Here is an 18,393-nt window from a genome sequence, read left to right as displayed (position 1 = left end):
AGGTTTACTGCTCTTTACAATCAGAGGATAAAATTTGGGGCAAAAATAGCTACTGGAAAGTAGAAATCCCAGACAGAGAGGGAGAAAAGAGTAGCCCCAAATTCTGTGTGTAACTGCCCAAATATCTGGCTGGCCTCTGGACCACGTATGTATTCATAGGTCAGAGTCCAAGCAGCTCAGCTAAGGCTCAGCTAAATTTTGAGCTGCAATGGGTGTAGGGGTAGGAGATTTTGCATTTGATTCCAGCCAAGTTATATCCCTACTGAAATAAAATCAAAAAATATTAACACTGTTCAGATTATAACAGAATCCAGGGTGTTTATGACATATCCCTAATGTCCTGTGTTCAATACAGTATTACTTGATATAGGCCAGGTGCAGTGGCTCATGCCTGTAATCCCAGCACTTTGGGAGGCCAAGGCAGGTGGATCACAAGGTCAGGAGTTCAGGACCAGCCTGGCCAACATGGTGAAACACTGTCTCTACTAAAAGTACAGAAATTAGCTGGGGATGTTTGCGGGCGCTTGTAATCTCAGTTACTCAGGAGGCGGAGACAGAGAATTGCTTGAACCCAGGAGGCAGAGGTTGCAGTGAGCCGATATCGAGAGCCACTGTACTCTAGCCTGGGTGACAGAGCAAGACTGTCTCAAAAAAATAAATAAATAAAAACAAAATTACTTGACATATAAAGAAACAGGAAACAAGTAACATTTTCAAGAGAAAAAGATAATCAATGAAAACTGGCCTCAAGATGATGCTGATGTTGAAATTAGCAGACAATGATTTTTAAAGCTATGATTATAACCATGGAGGAAAAAGACATCAAAGATGTAAAGGAAAATATGCTCATCAAAATGAAAAGATAGGAGATTTTAGCATAAAAATAGAAACCACAAGAAATAGAATCTATTAAAAAAATAACCAAATGGAAATTTTCAAAGTGAAGAATACAACGCATGAAGTTTTAAAAGTCACTGGTTGGAATTAACAGCAAAACAGATATGAAATAAGAAAAAGAATTTTAAAATGGTACTATAGAAGTTATTCAATTTGAAGAACAGAGAGAAAATAATTTTTAAAATGAGCTTCAAGTATTTGTGGCATAATCTCAAAAGGTTCAACTTATACATATATAAAGTCACAGAAAGGGGAGAGAGGATGAGACAGAAAAGGTATTTAAAGAAATAATAGCTAATGTGTTCTCAATAAAGATGCTTCTAATGAAGTAACTCAGGAATGGAAAACGAAACATCATATGTTCTCACTTACACATGGGAGCTAAACTACGAGGATGCAAAGGCATAAGAATGATATAATGGACTTTGGGGTCTAGGGGGAAGGGTTGGGTGGGTGAGGGATAAAAGATTACACACTGGGTACAGTGTACACTGCTTAGGTGGTGGGTGCACCAAAATCTCAGAAGTCACCACTAAGGAAGTTTTCCATGTAATTAAAAACCACCTGTTCTCCCCAAAGCTATTGAAATTTTAAAAAGTAGAAAATGGGGACAAAAGATGTGACTATGGAAGACTAGTCAAAGAGATACAATGTTACCGGCTTTGGAGATGAAGGAAGGAAGTCACAAGCCAAGGTATGTGGGTAGCTTCTAGAAGCTTGAAAAACCATGGAAATAGCTTCTCTCCTGCAACCTTCAGAAGGGAATCAAATTCACCTTGATTTTAGCCCATTGAGACCCACGTAAGACTTATACAGTAATGTTAACAAAATAAATTAGTGTTGTTTTAAGCAAAAAAAAAAAAAAATAGCCAGAGCCCTTTTTTTTGTTTTTTAAAGGAATACAGATTTGAGAAGCTTAGCAAATCTAAGTAGGATAAACGCAAGAAAACCACACCTAGGTGCATAATAGCCAAACTGTTGAAAACCAAAGCTAAAAAGAAACTCATGAAAGCAGCCAGTTCAAAATAACACAGTACATATAGGAGAACACCTGAATGATCACCGACTTCTCATTTGAAACCGTGGCGGCTGGAAGACTGCGGAAGAATATCTTAGAAGAGAAAAGATTTTAAAATATCTTCATCCTGAGTTATACATTCAGTGCAAATATCCCTCAAGAATGCAGACAGAAATAGACATTTTCAGATAAAAGAAAACTAAAAAGATAGGTTGCAGGAGATCTGCATTACAAGATGATGAAACAGCAAACAGTGGGTGCACAGAGCCAGGGATAAGGATCTGTTGTTCTAATCACTTAAGAAGTCTGCTTTGATTGTTCCTGTCAATCCAGTGACCACTTGTCATGTGCTTGGTCGAGAAAACCTGGGTGCCAGCCTCCACTTGGCCACTGACTCACTGTGCCATTACTGGCAAGACACTTCCTCTCTCTGGACCACAATGTCGTCACCCATGAAACACATAGGTTGGATTACATGGTCCCCAGGATTTTTCACTTCTGAAATACTACAGTTTCCAGGGAGGTGTTACCTAGTTGCAGAACCCACTGGTCTTGAGCTCAACAATATTCCCCCTGCAATTAATCACTGGTGTATTACTTCTCCCATCTTTACTTATTCAGAGCTCCCTGCATGATCTTTTTTTCTCCTCCAAATCACATGCAATCTGTACTATTATTTATCTAATATTTTGTTTTACTCTGTCTTACTGATTTAATTTCTTTTAAAAGGAAATTTCCTATGTTTATCACAATTGGAAAGACAGCGTCCCTTGTGCAAGAATAGTAGGCAACTGGCCGGGCGCAGTGGCTCAAGCCTGTAATCCCAGTACTTTGGGAGGCCGAGATGGGTGGATCACGAGGTCAGGAGATTGAGACCAACCTGGCTAACACGGTGAAACCCCGTCTCTACTAAAAAATACAAAAAAACTAGCCGGGCGTGGTGGTGGGCGCCTGTAGTCCCAGCTACTGGGAGACTGAGGCAGGAGAATGGCATAAAACCCGGGAGGCGGAGCTTGCAGTGAGCTGAGATCCGGCCACTGCACTGCAGCCTGGGCGACAGAGCGAGACTCCGTCTCAAAAAAAAAAAAAAAGAATAGTAGGCAACTATAACAACAACAACAACAACAAAACCCAGGCAGAATGTAAAATGATAATATGAAAGTTTAGATTTCAGTTTGCTCGACTTTCTGATCCTGGGTACCTATCTCCCTTTGCGACAAAAGGTAGTTAGCAAGTGTTAGAAAGGTATTAAAGATAGAGTGGCACCAAGCTAAAGCTCTCTTGCATCAACAGATAAGTAAAAATGTTAAGGGGGTAGAAAAACGGAAATTCTACTTTGCTGGAGAGTATGTAGAATGGTGTAATTGCTTAGGGTAGTAATTTGGTAATGCCTATAAAATCATTAGATAATACTCAGGATTTCCACTCTTCAGTATATATGCCAGAAAAATTCTTACATGTGGGCATTATGACACACGAAGCAGCTTTATCTGTGCTAGAAAAAAAAAGAAAAAGAAAAAGAAATAAAAATCACCATAAGAATAGATAGAAATGTCTTTTATAAACATTCTGGAGTACGCACGGATTTAACCAATTAAACTTAATAAACCTAATCAAAGTGTAGGAAGTTAATGTTTGTTAAAAATAAAGTTATTTAAATAAATTACACATTGGGACACTGAGTTTTAAAGGTTTAATAGTTGAATCTTTTATCATCTTCTCTCCTTGTTTCATCATAGTATAGTGTTACATGTAAAAGTGAATCCATAAGCTATGACCTGGGGTTGCTACATTTCTAAGAAGAGACCCTTAACACAGGTTGCTAAAGGTACAGCATTCAGATATAGGTATTCTAGAATCTTCTCCTCATGAGCTCAGCTGCTAGTATAATCTCCACACCAATGGTAGCATTGGTCATCTATGATTATCAACCAGTAATTCCTTCCAGAATCATCATAAGTTATTTGCCATCAGGGCTCTCTGTGACTGCTCTTCCACAAAACAACTGGTCATTTTAAAGAAAATACTGTTCATCTTTTCTTTTTTCTTTCTGGTTCAGGATCTCGCTCTGTTGTCCAGGCTGGAATGCAGTGGTGCAATCATGGTTCATTGTAGCCTCAACCTTCTGAGCTCAAGTGATCTTCCCACCTCAGCCTCTTCCCATGTAGCTGGGAGTGTGCCACCATGCTTGGCTAATTTTTAAATTTTGTGTAGAAATAGGGTCTCACAATGTTGCCCAGGCTGATCTCGAATTCCTGGCTTCAAGCGATTCTCCTGCCTCGGCCTACCAAAGCACTGGGATTATAGGTGAGAGCCACCGCACTAAGCCTAGCCATTATTCTTCATAACTTTTTTGTTGTTGTTGGGACAGAGTTTCACTCTTTTTGCCCAGGCTGGAGTGCAGTGGCATGATCTCGGCTCGCTGCAACCTCCACCTCCTGGGTTCAAGTGATTATCCTGCCTCAGCCTCTGGAGTAGCTGGGATTACAGGCACGTGCCACCATGCCCAGCTAATTTTGTATTTTTAGCAGAGACAAGGTTTCTCCATTTTGGCCATGCTAGTCTCAAACTCCTGATCCACCCGCCTCGGCCTTCCAAAGTACTGGGATTACAGGCGTGAGCCACTGCATCCGGCCGTTATTCTTTATAACTTTTTATATGTCTACAGTATCCTATTAGATTGAGTCATATAAAACTGCTGATATTTGTTTGTTTTAGATTCATAAAAATTGCTGTTTCGTGTGGTGTAACCGAATATAATGATGAAGATGATGATGAATTGAGAGGGGACTTTCTTACTAAGTGATTGGTTGTTATTTAACACCTATGGGTGAACCCCTTTTCCCTCAGTTATCTGCCTGCCAGCAGGGTGGCACAGAAACCACACTTTGGGAAACACCAGTTTAGTTACCAATCAAGACCTGGGTCTTGACTCTCAAGACACTACAGGCCCTGGGGATGAGAGGCTTGGGGCCTGAGGCTGAAAGCAGGGGAAAGAGAGGGTGCTGAGGGATCTTTTGAGAAGGGCAGTGAAGCTGGTCACATGTAAAATGCTCAGGCTCTATTTCCCCAGTTCAAGGCTTGGGGCTCAGGTGGTCCTTGAGGTCACCTACCTGTTGGGTGAGGGGTAATTGGCTTCTCTACCTCCTGCTCCTCCAGCTGGAAATCAATGATGATATAATTTTAAAAATTCAGATACCATTTATTGAGTGAGAATATTGGGGAGTTAGATGCTTTCTGTATATGGTCTCATCATCACCAAAAATAATTCAAGGTAAGCATCAATCATCTTACTCTATGGATGCGGCTAAGGTGTAAGTTACAGAACCTGGGCCAGAACCTGCGTTCCTGGGAGGAACGCTGGGCTGCAGATTTTAAAAAGGAGAAGAGGGCTGGGAACACAGCATCTGCTGGGGTGGCTACTTCCCCCTGAGAGGCAGAGGAGATCAGCTCCCTGGATCCACGGGCGTGTCCAGGCTGGCCCCTGTGGCTGCTGTGTGCCTGCCCACAGACCAGGCTGTTGCATCTCAGCCTGAGTCACCTTGGCCGCTGCTCAGGGATGTGGACTGCTACCTTTGCTTCTTGGGTTTCCCGGCAAGGCATGTGGAGTTCACTCCTGGCTTATGACTGAAAGCAGTGAGGAGAGTGGGTGGAGACTGGCGTGTCGTCTACAGGATGACAGCATGACCCACTGTGGCTCATGTGGGCCAGAGGTAGGAGTCAGGAGACCTGGGCCCAGTTGGGTGCTGGAGTTGGCTTCACCATCTCCTCCTCAACCCCATTATTTCTAGCACTATATTCCCCTCTGCCACTCACACATTGCCACCACTACTTCCATAGTCACCATTACTTCCATCACCTCTACCACTCCATCATCACCACCACTGTCATCACCACCACCGTCATCACCACCTCTATCATCACCACCACTATCATCACCACCACTATCACCACCACCTCCGTCATCACCACCACGATCATCACCACTACCATCACCACCACCATCATCACCACCACTGTCATCACCACCACCATCATCACCACCACTATCATCACCACCACTATCATCACCACCACTATCACCACCACCTCCGTCATCACCACCATCATCACCACCACCATCATCACCACCACTATCACCACCATCATCATCACTACCACTATCATCACCACCATCATCACCACCACCATCACCACCACTATCATCACCATCATCACCACCACCATCACCACCACCATCATCAACACCACCATCACCACTACCATCACCACCACCATCATTACCACCTCTGTCACCAACACCATCACCATCACCACTACCATCATCACTACCTCCATCATCACCACCACCATCATCACCACCTCTGTCATCACCACCATCATCATCACCACCACCATCATCACACCTCCATCATCACCACCTCCGTCATCACCACCATCATCATCAGCACCTCTGTCATCACCATCACCATCATCATCATCACTACCATCATCACCAAAACCATCATCACCACCTTCATCATCACCACCACCATCATCACCACCTCCATAATCACCACCTCCATTATCACCACCACCATCATTACCACCTCCATCATCACCACCACCATCATTACCACCTCCATCATCCTGCCACCTCTATCATTATTCTTTTTTTTTCTGAGACAGAGTCTTGATCTGTCACACAGGCTGGAGTGCAGTGGCATGATCTCAGCTCACTACAACCTCCGCCTCCAGGTTCAAGCGATTCTCCTGCCTCAGCCTCCTGAGTAGCTGGGATTACAGGCATGCACCATCACACTTGGCTAATTTTTGTATATTTAGTAGAGACAGGGTTTCACCGTGTTGGCCAGGCTGGTCTCAAACTCCTGGCCTCATGTGATCCACCCACCTCGACCTCCCAAAGTGCTGCGATTACAGGTGTCAGCCACCACACCTGGCCATGTGGTTAGTATAAGTGGATTTGAATCCCTGCTTTATTACATATAAGCTTGAACATGCCCTCTTAGAGCGCTATGTCTTAGTTTCCTCATCTGGGAAATGATGTTCATCATGTGTTAGACTGGGCCTGGCATGTAGTAGCCATCTAACAAACTCATTCATTTATTGAATAAATGAATCAACCCCAGGGGGGCACTAACAGAAACAGGGAAAACAATCATGAACAAAAAAGGGAAAAAAAAGAAAGAAAATTGCTGGTCTTATGCAGCTTACAGTCTTATTAGTTAAAGGTAAATCTGGGCCAGGTATGGTGTCTCACACTGGTAATCCTAAAATCTCAGTGATCCTCCTTCCTCGGCCTTCCAAAGTCCTGGGATTAGCCATTGCGCCTGGCCTGCTCTGAAGTTTTAAAAGGCAGACTAAATACTCAATGCAGGCAAATTGCATTTAGTAAGCTAAGATCAAAGTTTCCAGGTCAGAGTGCATTTTTTTTTCTTTCCTTTGAAGTCTTATCAAGAGCACATTCAAGATAAATCTTCTCTTGAATAGATATGCATATATACAAAGATATTCACCTATTTTTAACTATTACCTTTCCCTCATATCAACACCCTCTTTCAGTCCGTCTGTCTGTGAGTGTATGTGATCATTTGCAAAGTGAAACTGCCATCCTTGCCAAGTTACAGAATTTCCTGAAGTCAATGTAAATGATGCTGGAGAGCTATTCAAAGCACCCACAAAGATATCAACAAATGAGCATGTGGTAGACCTAGGCTAAGAAACAACTGAGAAAGAGGAAATTGACAAGAAGACTGGACAGGTGCTTAAAACAGATAATTTCATTATGAAAAGACAAAGAAAGACCCGTTGGTAAACTAGTAGTACTTTCAAACGTTTTTTGTAAAAATGACTTCCTTTCTGTGTGATCATGGCGTGAAACTTGCAGAAAACGATGTCATATCATGTGTTCCAACAAATTTTTTATCAGAAAATTATGCCTAAAAGAAAAAATATACATCAGTCCTGGCTTCATACTCTGTTCATTCTACCAATTAGTACAATATTGCAATTATAATTTCATTAGCTAAAGACAGAATAGTGTCTACAAATTTTAGTTTCATTTAGTTTCATTTTTAAGGTACAGTCTCAAATAATTAAATCCTTTTTCCCCTCAATATTTACTATGAAATTTTAGTCCCATTCTGACTAGATTTGCTTTTACCTGACTTTCTCTGGCACTAATGATCCTCGAAGATAAAAAATCTCCTGCCAAGGTATAATAGGGCAAAGGACACAATAACCAGTTCTGCAGGAAGGTGAGTGAAACTTTCCACTAAGTAACATTTGGGCTGGGTATTGAAGGATGCTGAGATTACAGGTGTGAGCCACCACGCCCAGCCTCCTCTTCTCTTTTCTAGCCACATTTGCTCCTTAGACAATCCATCCAGCCCCATATCTTTAAATACCGTCTGTATGCCCTTGACTTACACACGTCAGTCACCGTTCCAGACCTCCTCCAGGAACTCAATAATCCTAATCCACTTCACAATCTGACTTTACATCTGCGTCTTCCAGGAAGGCTTCTCAGATTAATCCACCCACTGCTCACCAGTTCTGTATTCTCCTTGTCCCCAGCATTTGCAGTTGCTGACAACGTTGAAGCTTCACTGGAAACCTGACATCTTGCAAAGGGTTTTCGCAGATCAAATAGCACATATTGGGGAGCCCCTCAAAAACTGTGTGACCTTGGGCAAGTTAGTTGACTTCTGTGAGCCCATATCTGTGAAATGGAAGCAGAAATAAACTCCCACTTCTTAGGGTTTCTGTGGCACCTAAAGGAGACATGGTCTATGAAACACCAGTGCTTAGCACACAGTAAGTATCCACTACACATTAGTATTTATTACTATTTTTTTTGAGGCAGAGTCTCACTCTGTCGCCCAGGCTGGAATATAGTAGTGTGATCTCCCCTTACTGCAGCCTCCACCTCCTGGGCTTAAGTGATCCTCCCACCTCAGCCTCCCAAGTAGCTGGGACTACAGGCACACGCCACCATGCCTGAATAATTTTGCATTTTTGGTACAGATGAGGTCTTACTGTGTTGTCTGGTCTGGTCTCAAGCCCCTGGGCTCAAGTTCAATCCCAAAATGCTGGGATTATAGGCGCAAGCCACTGCACCTGGCCAATTTATTACTATTATTATCTAGAAATGACCTGGCAAGGTAGATGTTTTGATCTCCATTTTATTATGAGGAACTCAAAGCACACAGACTAGAGCAATTTGTGCAACTCACAGCAGCCAGCAGGAAATCAAGCCACATTTCCTGCCTTTCTGTTCTACTTCCCCACATCCTTCAGAGATTCCATTTCTAACATTCCACTTTATATCCAACGGCATTCATCTCACATGTGAATTTTGAATCATTCTCCAATTTCTGGTTACACCCAATAACGATGACAATACTCTGCTTCTCAGGCCTTTGTGACTTTTGCAAGCATATTCATGTAGGATTTCACACTTGAATTGCCCAGCAATTCTGCAGTATGGGTAAGGTACATCCCACAATGTGGGCAGGCACATCCTCATTTTGCAGACAGGAAAACTGAGACTCAGAGTGGCAAAGTCACTTGTTCATGATTTCACAGCACAAAATGGCAAAAACCACTGTTAGAATTCAAGGGCTGGCCAGGCTCGTTGGCTCATGCCTGTAATCCTAACACGTTCGGAGGCCGAGGCGGGCGGATCACGAGGTCAAGAGATCGAGACCATCCTGGCTAACACAATGAAACCCCGTCTGTACTAAAAATTACAAAAAAATTAGCCGGGCATGGTGGCGGGTGCCTGTAGTCCCAGCTACTTGGGAGGCTGAGGCAGAAGAATGGCATGAACCCAGGAGGTGGAACTTGCAGTGAGCCGAGATTGTGCCATTGTACTCCAGCCCGGGCAACAGAGCGAGACTCCATCTCAAAAAAAAAAAAAAAGATTTCAAGGGTTTAGCCAGGGTTCACCTTCCAGCCTACCACAAACTCACATGCCTTCTCTTTCCTGCTCTCTCCTACCACCAAAAGATTCTGCATTCAGCAGACCCTCAATGAATGCTTACAGGGAGCTGCCCCCTCCAGAGAGGGTAACAATATGCACCATGATCATCTTCAGACCCCAAGGAAGACCCAAGAAAGGCGAGTGGGGTGAGTGGCTGCCTCAGGCCAACCCAGCTCTGGAAATTCTGTCCCCAACTCAGGCATCATCTAGGGGGTCATTCTAAGTATTCAAAGTATTTGGGTAGAAAGTCTTTCAAAAGCAAGTTGGTTGCTTATTCACAGAACTTCCTCCCAAGATGGAGAAACCACAGGGGTAAGTTCTCTTTTCCAAGTAAATACATTAATCTGCTTCTCCAAATTTGAACTGTGCAGGGGACAGAGATTCCCCAAACTCTTGCAAAGCCAGATTCCACCCATCCGGGAACCAGCCTCATCCATTGCCCACCATTCTTCAGTCAACAAACATGTTGTTAGGAGCCTACAAACTGCCATTCTGTGTGTGTGTGTGTGTGTGTGTGTGTGTGTGTCGGTGGTGGGGTGGGGGAGTAGACAAGTGTGGTTGGCATGCAAAATGAAGTATTTTTATTTATTTATTTATTTATTAGGGACAGGGTCTCACTCTGTCATCTAGGCTGGAGTGCAGTGGCATGATTATAGCTCACTGCAGTCTCGAACTCATGGGCTCAAACGGTCCTGCCGCTTCCTGAGTAGCTGGGACTACAGGTGTGTACCACCACACCCAGCTAATTTTTTAAATATTTTTTGTAGAAATGGGGTCTTGCTATGTTGCCCGGGTTCAACATGAATTATTCTTAATGTGAAGGGAAATGTCTTCACAGAGGGTGTTAGGGGCTGAATTGAGTCCCCCATTCCTATTCATACGAAGTCCTAAAACCTAGCACCTCAGAATGTGACTCTATTTGGAGACCAACTCTTCAATGAGGACATTGGGTTAAAATGAGGTCATTAGGGGACGGGCACAGTGGCTCGTGCCTGTAATCCCAGCAGTTTGGGAGGCCAAGCGGGCAGATCATGAGGTCAAGAGACAGAGTCCATCCTGGCCACATGGTGAAACCCTGTCTCTACTAAAAATACAAAAAATAGCCGGGCTTGGTGGCAGGTGCCTGTAGTGTCAGCTACTTGGGAGGCTGAGGCAGGAGAATCTCTTGAACCCAGAAGGTGGGAGTTGCAGTGAGGTGAGATCACGCTTCTGCACTCCAGCCTGGGCAATAGACTAAGACTCTGTCTCAAAAAAAATAAAATAGAGAGGGAGGTTGTGCTATGTTGCCCAGGCTAGTCTTGAACTCCTGGCCTCAAGTGATCCTCCTGCTTCAGCCTTCCAAAGTGCTGGATTATAGGCACAGGCCACTGCACCCAGCCAGAAAATAACATTTTTATTGCCGAAGCCACCAGTCCATGGTACTTTAATACGGTAGGCTGAGCAGACTCATGCAAAGGGAATATCCTTTTGCATCACAGATTGTGTCCATTGTTGGACACAATTTGCACTCCTCCTTATTGCCTTGCACATGCCTGCTTTACTCATCGACATTGCCTCACTTCTCCTGATGGTTTATGAGTTTATACTTACTAAGAGGCTACTTGTGGAAAGGCTAAGAACCACTTTCAATCGTCCATCCCACGTGACCGCCAAACCCGTTATCATCAGGGTGGCTTCCCATCCACTCATGGGAACAAGATATTGAAAGAACCACCATTCATCTACTGCTCTGTATTCTTCCGTTCCAGGAAAATTTCTGGCTTTATTTGTTTGATGCCTTCTTCCCTTCTGTCTTCTCGCTTCTCTTTTTAGAGAATCCCTAAACTCTTTTAGTCAGTTGTCTGGATACTCATTCGTAGAGGCCCTACCAGTCTTGCGTACCTACCCAGGCTTCTGTTGCCCTATATAGAAAGCAGAATGATGGGGAAAAAGGGAGGCATGTAGAATGCACTGAGTTAAATTGTGTCCCTAAAAAAGATATGTCTGTGGCCCGGTACAGTGGTTCACGCCTGTAATTCCAGAACTTTGAAAGGCGGAGTTGGGAGGGTGGCTTGAGCCCAGGAGTTCAAGACCCACCTGGGCAACATAAAAAGCCCTCATTTCTACCAAAAAAAAAAAAAAAAAAAAAAGATATGTTCAAGTCCTAACTCTCCATATATGAGCAAACTTAATTCGAAATAGGATCTTTGCAGATTTCATTAAGGATCTCAAGATGAGGTCATCCTTGATTTAGGTTTGACATGGGTCAAAATCCAATGACTCGTGTCCCTATAAGGAAAGTAGAGGGAGGTTTGAGACACAGGAGAGAGAGGAGAAGGCCACGTGAAGATGGAGGCAGGGATGCCCAGGGGTGGTGGCTCACACCTGTAGCCCCAGCACTTTGGGAGGCCAAGGTGAGAGGATGGCTTGAGTCCAGGAGTTCAAGACCAGCCTGGGCAACACAGAGAGACCTCGTCTCTACAAAAAAAAAATTCTAAAAATTAGTAGACATGGAGGTGTGCATCTGTAGTCCCAGCTATTCTGGTGGCTGAGGATCACTTGAGCCTGAGAGGTCGAGGCTGCAGTGAGCTATGATCGTGCCACTACACTTCAACATGGGCGACAGAGAGACCCTGTTTCAAAAAAATAACCAGTCTCTGCATTGTATTTTGGGGAAATTGGGTTCAGTTCATGCTAGTCCCTCTTGCCTGTTGCAATGGTTTTACTGAATGAAATCTTCTTCAGTGCATTAACTAGTGGTGGGCTCTGTTTATCTTTGATGGACAGAGCCAGAGGTATAAAAACAGCGTGCTCATTCTCCTCCCTTCCAATCTCCTGTCTGGGCCCGCATTGGCCAATGGGAGGCTGTGGGTGATAGGCGCTACAGCTGCCTGTTGACTGGGGCTCTTATGGTCAGCACCTGTGCAGGCGGCAGGTGTGGAAGAGAAGAGAAGGGAGGGGAACCACTCTGGAGGCAACAGAAGCTAGCCAGCACATTCTACTTCCTGGGGGCTTCTCGTGGCATCAGCAAGAGTCTTGTCATGACTGTACCTTAAAACATTCCAAGGCCAGGTGCGATGGCTCATGCCTATACTCCCAGCACTTTAGGAGGCTGAGGTGGGCGGACCACTTGAGCCCAGGAGTTTGAGACCACTCTGGGAAACTCAGCAAAACCCCATCTCTACAAAAAATACAAAAATTAGCCGCGTGTGGTGGTGCACACCCGTAGTCCCAGCTACTCGTGGGACTGAGAAGTGGAAGGATTGCTTGAGCCCAGGAGGTCAAGCCTGCAGTGAGCCAAGATTGCGCCACTGCACTCCAGCCTGGGTGACAGAGCAAGACCCTGTTTCCAAATAAAAAACATTCTAAAAAGGTCTCACTTCCTCTGGGCAATGTGCTCTGAATTTCCAGCTTAGGTCTCAGGACACACCTAAGACGCAGGGGCTCTCCAGGTGAGTTCTGATGTCAGACAAAGACATGTATGACCCTGCCTGTTGGGTCACATGGCCGGCAGGATGACTCTGAAGGCCTCTTGTGTGTCTGGCCTGTGCCTGAATCCCAGCCAAGGGAAGCGGCCGCCCAGTCCCAAGGCCTGGCTTTCGGTTTCAGGCTGCCTGTGGTCACACCAAAGTTAAGGACTCTAGAAAATGTTTTCCTGGTTCTGCAACCTCTGGAAACCCCCTAAAACTCCCAGCAGGTGGGAAGGCACAAGGGGCTGTGAGGAGGAAGCACCACAGGCTGAAGCCCCACAGGCCCCAGCCCCCACGCTTCCCTGGGGTGCCTCCCTCCTCCTAGGATCTGAGAGTAAGCTTTCTCTTCTGACATTCCTCAGCCTGGCCCTCCTGCCAGGCTCCACTCCTCACCAGGAATGGAGAATGCTCATTTATTCATTTATTATATTTTTATTTATTTATTATATTTATATATTTATTATGTTATTTATTTTTAGAGACAGCATCTCACTTAGTCACCTAGGCTGTTAGTGTAGTGGCATAATCATAGTTCACTATAGCCTCGAACTCCTGGGCTCAAGTGAGCCTCCCTTCTCAGCCTCCCAAGTAGCTGGGACTATAGACATGCACCACCAAAGCCAGCTAATTTTTTCAATTTTTTTATAGAGATGAGGTCTCACTCTATTGCCCAGGCTGGTTTCAAACTCATGGGCTCGAGCAATCTTCCCACTTTGGCCTCCCAACGTGCTGGGATTACAGGTGTAAGGCACTGTGCCTGACCTGGAGAATATTTAAAATCCAGGAAGGAAACAGAAACTGTGCTATTAGGAGGCAGGACAATGGTTCCTCTGGCAGGGGAGTGGCTGGAAGGGACTGACCCCCACAGGGGCTTCTGAGGGTTGCAAACATCCTGTTTCTTGGTCTGGATGCTGGATCTCCGGGAGTGTTCAGTTTGTGAAAAGGCATTAAGTTGTACATTTATGATTTTGCACTTTATGTATGTTATGCTATTGTTTAAAAATGTATTTTTTTTTTTTTTTTTTTTGACAGAGTGAAACTTTGGAAAATAGTCTGCCAGTTTCTCAAAAGGTACAAATGGAGCTGGGCATAGTGACTCATGCCTCTAATCCCAGTGCTTTGGGAGGCCGAGGCAGGAGGATCACTTGAGACCAGGAGTTGGAGATCAGCCTGGGCAACATAGTGAGACCCCCATCTCTACAAATATAAAAGTAGCTGGGCATGGTGGTACACTCCTGCAGTCCCAGCTACTCAGGAGGCTGAGGCAGGAGCCCAGGAGTTGGAGGCTGCAGTGAGCTGTGATCACACCACTGCACTGTAGCCTGGGCAACAAAGTGAGACCCTCTCTCTCTAAAAAGAAAAAGGAAAAAGAAAGATGCTCTAAAATTGACTGTGGTGAAGCATGGACAACTTCGTTTATATACTAAAAGCCAATGGCTGGCCACAGTGGCTCACATCTGTAATCCCAGCACTTTGGGAGGCAGAGGTAAAATGATCACTTGAGTCCAAGAGTTCGAGACCAGTCTGGACCACAAAGGGAGATCTCATCACTACAAAGAAATTCCAAAAGTTAGCAGACATGGTGGTCCAGTTACTCAGAGGCAAGGTGGGAGAATTGCTCGAACTCAGGACGCAGAGGTTGCAGTGAGCCGAGATTGCACCACTGCACTCCAGCCTGGGTGATAGAGTGAGACTCTGTCAAGAAAGAAAAGAAAAGAAAAGAAAGAAGGAAAGAAAGGGAGAGAAAAGGAAGGAAGGAAGGAAGGAAGGAAAAGAAAGAAGGAAAGAAAAAGAAAGAAAGAAAGAAAGAAAGAAAGAAAGAAAGAAAGAAAGAAAGAAAGAAAGAAAAGAAAAGAAAGAAAGAAAGAAGCCATTGAATTGTACACTCTTAATGGATGAGTTGTATGGTATGGGAATTACACCTCAATAAAACTGTTATAAGAAATTCAGGTTGGGCGCGGTGGCTTACGCCTGTAATCTCAACACTTTGGGAGGCCGAGGCGGGCGGATCACGAGGTCAGGTGATCGAGAACACGAAGAAACCCCGTCTCTACTAAAAATACAGAATATTAGCCAGGCGTGGTGACCGGCGCCTGTAATCCCAGCTACTCAGGAGGCTGAGGCAGGAGAATGGCGTGAACCTGGGAGGCAGAGCTTGCAGTGAGCCCAGATCGCGCCACTGCACTCCAGCCTGGGCGACTGAGCGAGACTCCGTCTCAAAAAAAAGAAAAAAAAGAAAAACAGATATTCAGCAGGGCATAGAAAGGAAACATAGTGAGTTTTTGGCCAACGTCAGCACCATTACCTCATATTTTTCCACCACATTGTCTGCTACATACTTGCCTAGCCTGGACTCCAGTTGACTGAGCCCTGAGATGCAATCCGTGGCAGAGAGCAGCAGGGACCAGGCAGACGCTGAGAGAAGCAAATTCATCAGCGAAGGGCGGCCTGTGGAAACCGACAATGAGAGCAAGTTTCCCGTTTTCCCCACAGCTTTGACTTCAGAGAGGCTTTTCTGAGGAAAACTGCAGAAAGTGACTAAGAACAGCCGGAGAAATTCTGAAGGAAGTGAAGTAAGTTGCACAGAGGGAAGTTTAACACCATGTTTAGATAGCCGGAGACAGCTCTTCAGTTCCTATAAACTCATCGAATGTGATACTCTGTCCAGGAAAAATCAGCTAGGTTCAGGTCAGACAGTGAAAGTCTAGGAGATGCCAAGAACGAGAAAGAAACACCTTCATTAACTAAAGTGTTTGATGGTATGAAAAAAGGAAAGCCAAGTGGGAGTGTACTGACCCCCACCAGAGGCGAATCCGAAAACAGGAACCCACATGGAAAACGAAAATAGCTGATCGTTCAAACTGGGACCCAGAGCCCCTGGCCATGACATGTTCGGAGTAGGGAATCACAAAGCGAATGCCGAGACTGCTAAAAGGAAAAGCATCTGGCACAGACGTACTCTAGGAGGGCACAGAGATGCTGCTGAAATCAGCGTTTTGAATTTTTGGAAAGTGCATAAGCAGAGCAGGGAGAGAGAATCTGAACTTTCAGCTGTGAACCGGTTCAAACCAAAATGCTCAGCCCAGGACCTTTCCATCTCAGACTGGCTGGCCGGGAAACGCCTACGCACTAGTACCTCTGACCTTAGCAGAGGAGAAAGTGGAGAACCCAGAGGGAGAACCCAAGCACCTGAGAAACAGCCACCACTGACACACCTTTGGCCTTTCATTGCGACACAGGCGATTCTTCCAGTACCTTAGCTTCAACAAACAGGCCCCTTCTTTCCATACCACCACAGTCACCTGACCAAGTGAACGGAGAAAGCTTCCAGAACGTGAGCAAAAATGCTAATTCTGCAGTGAATGCCCAACCTCATAAACTGTCTGAAACCCCAGGCAATAAATCACAATTTCATCCCTGTCTTTAAACTGGGGGTATGTCCACTCTAGCAAGTAAAAAGCTACTGCTGCACATTCCAGGTACTGTCAATATTTTCTTTCTTTTTTTTTTTTTGAGACAGAGTCTTGCTCTGTCGCCCAGGCTGGGGTGCAGTGGCGGGATCTCAGCTCACTGCAAGCTCCGCCTCCCGAGTTTATGCCATTCTCCTGCCTCAGCCTCCCGAGTAGCTGGGACTACAGGCACCCGCCACCTCGCACGGCTACTTTTTTGTATTTTTTAGTAGAGACGGGGTTTCACCGCCTTAGCCAAGATGGTCTCGATCTCCTGACCTCGTGATCCGCCCATCTCGGCCTCCCAAAGTGCTGGGATTACAGGCTTGAGCCACCACGCCCAGCCAAACTGTCAATATTTTCTTGTACCAGAATTGTTATTATGCAGCCTTCATTTGGGCTGGTTTCATCATTTTGCACTGTGAAATAGCTTTACAGTGGATTACTACAGCCAGAAGAACATATATATATGTATTTAAAAATATATCGGATAGATGTATACAAATGAGCAAAGCATTTATTGCAACTTACTACATAGCATATACCCCAAGTCGCTGAAGAAAATCACTGGCATGAGTGTGCAGCAAATTTGTTCTTTTGGTTTCATCACAAACAAAAGTGCTTCATCATAAACATACATCTGGTTTTTAGGGTGCCATATTGTTAAAATTAGATAACTTACATTGAATAAATGAATGCGTTTTATCGGTAACAAATTTCATTACCTTTACCAGTTTTAACACGGGTGGATACAGAACTTCCATTCTTTAGTCATTCCACGTGGATCTGAGTTTTATATTCAAGCTTTTAATACAGTTTTTGAGTTTTGTGTGACTTGAATTTTTAATCTTTCTGTAAAATACATAACTTAAATGAACGTATTAAATGTGTATCTTTTCTTCAGATACCAGATTTGATATAAATGTTGTAACATAGGTGTGTAGATAGTGGATCCTGGATGGAACTGGCTTCTTTATCAAGAAGAATATAATTCTGCGTGAGGACTTAGTAATTCCAAACCTGTGTCATGCCTGTGTGCATATTCAGTTAAACACTGGAAATAAAAATCATTTTGGTGAAGAAAGAAAGAAAGAAAGAAAGAAAGAAAGAAAGAAAGAAAGAAAGAAAGAAAGGAAGGAAGGAAGGAAGGAAGGAAGGAAGGAAGGAAGGAAGGAAGGAAGGAAGGAAGGAGGGAAGAAATTCAGCAGGGCATTAGCATTAGAAAGAACACCAGACCAATCTGAATGAATGCTGGACAGATGGCCCCACCCACAGGGCTGCACCGGTGCCTACCAGCTGGTCTCCAGCCACCGGACAAACATAGACAGTCTGTTGGCTTCCCAGGCTCAGAAAGACTCCAGATCATAATCTAGTGCAGAGAATCCTGAAGGCGGGAAGTACAGGCAAGATCTAATGCAATCCTTGGGCTCCCTAGAAACAGATCCTGAGATAAGGATGTGGGTGGGAATAGTTTGTTTGGGGAGGGTTCCAGGAAGGGAAGGAAGTTAGAATAGGTGATGAACAACTGAGGCTCAATCCCACTTTGGGGCGAGGGAGAGGGGGCATTTATCCTCCACCCTGACCATCACTGTGGGG

At 44.6% G+C, this 18,393-nt stretch overlaps 1 pseudogene; it reads left to right on the top strand.

The window, feature by feature from the left end:
• The first annotated feature begins 4,965 nt into the window (after positions 1-4,965).
• LOC111555237 lies at positions 4,966-16,822 on the top strand (annotated as a pseudogene).
• Positions 16,823-18,393: the final 1,571 nt, after the last annotated feature.

The sequence above is a fragment of the Piliocolobus tephrosceles genome, chromosome 17 (genome assembly GCF_002776525.5).
Source record: "Piliocolobus tephrosceles isolate RC106 chromosome 17, ASM277652v3, whole genome shotgun sequence".
NCBI lineage: Eukaryota > Metazoa > Chordata > Mammalia > Primates > Cercopithecidae > Piliocolobus > Piliocolobus tephrosceles.
The sequence above is the reverse complement of the archived record's forward strand: the minus strand, read 5'-3'. Positions and strand labels throughout refer to the sequence as shown.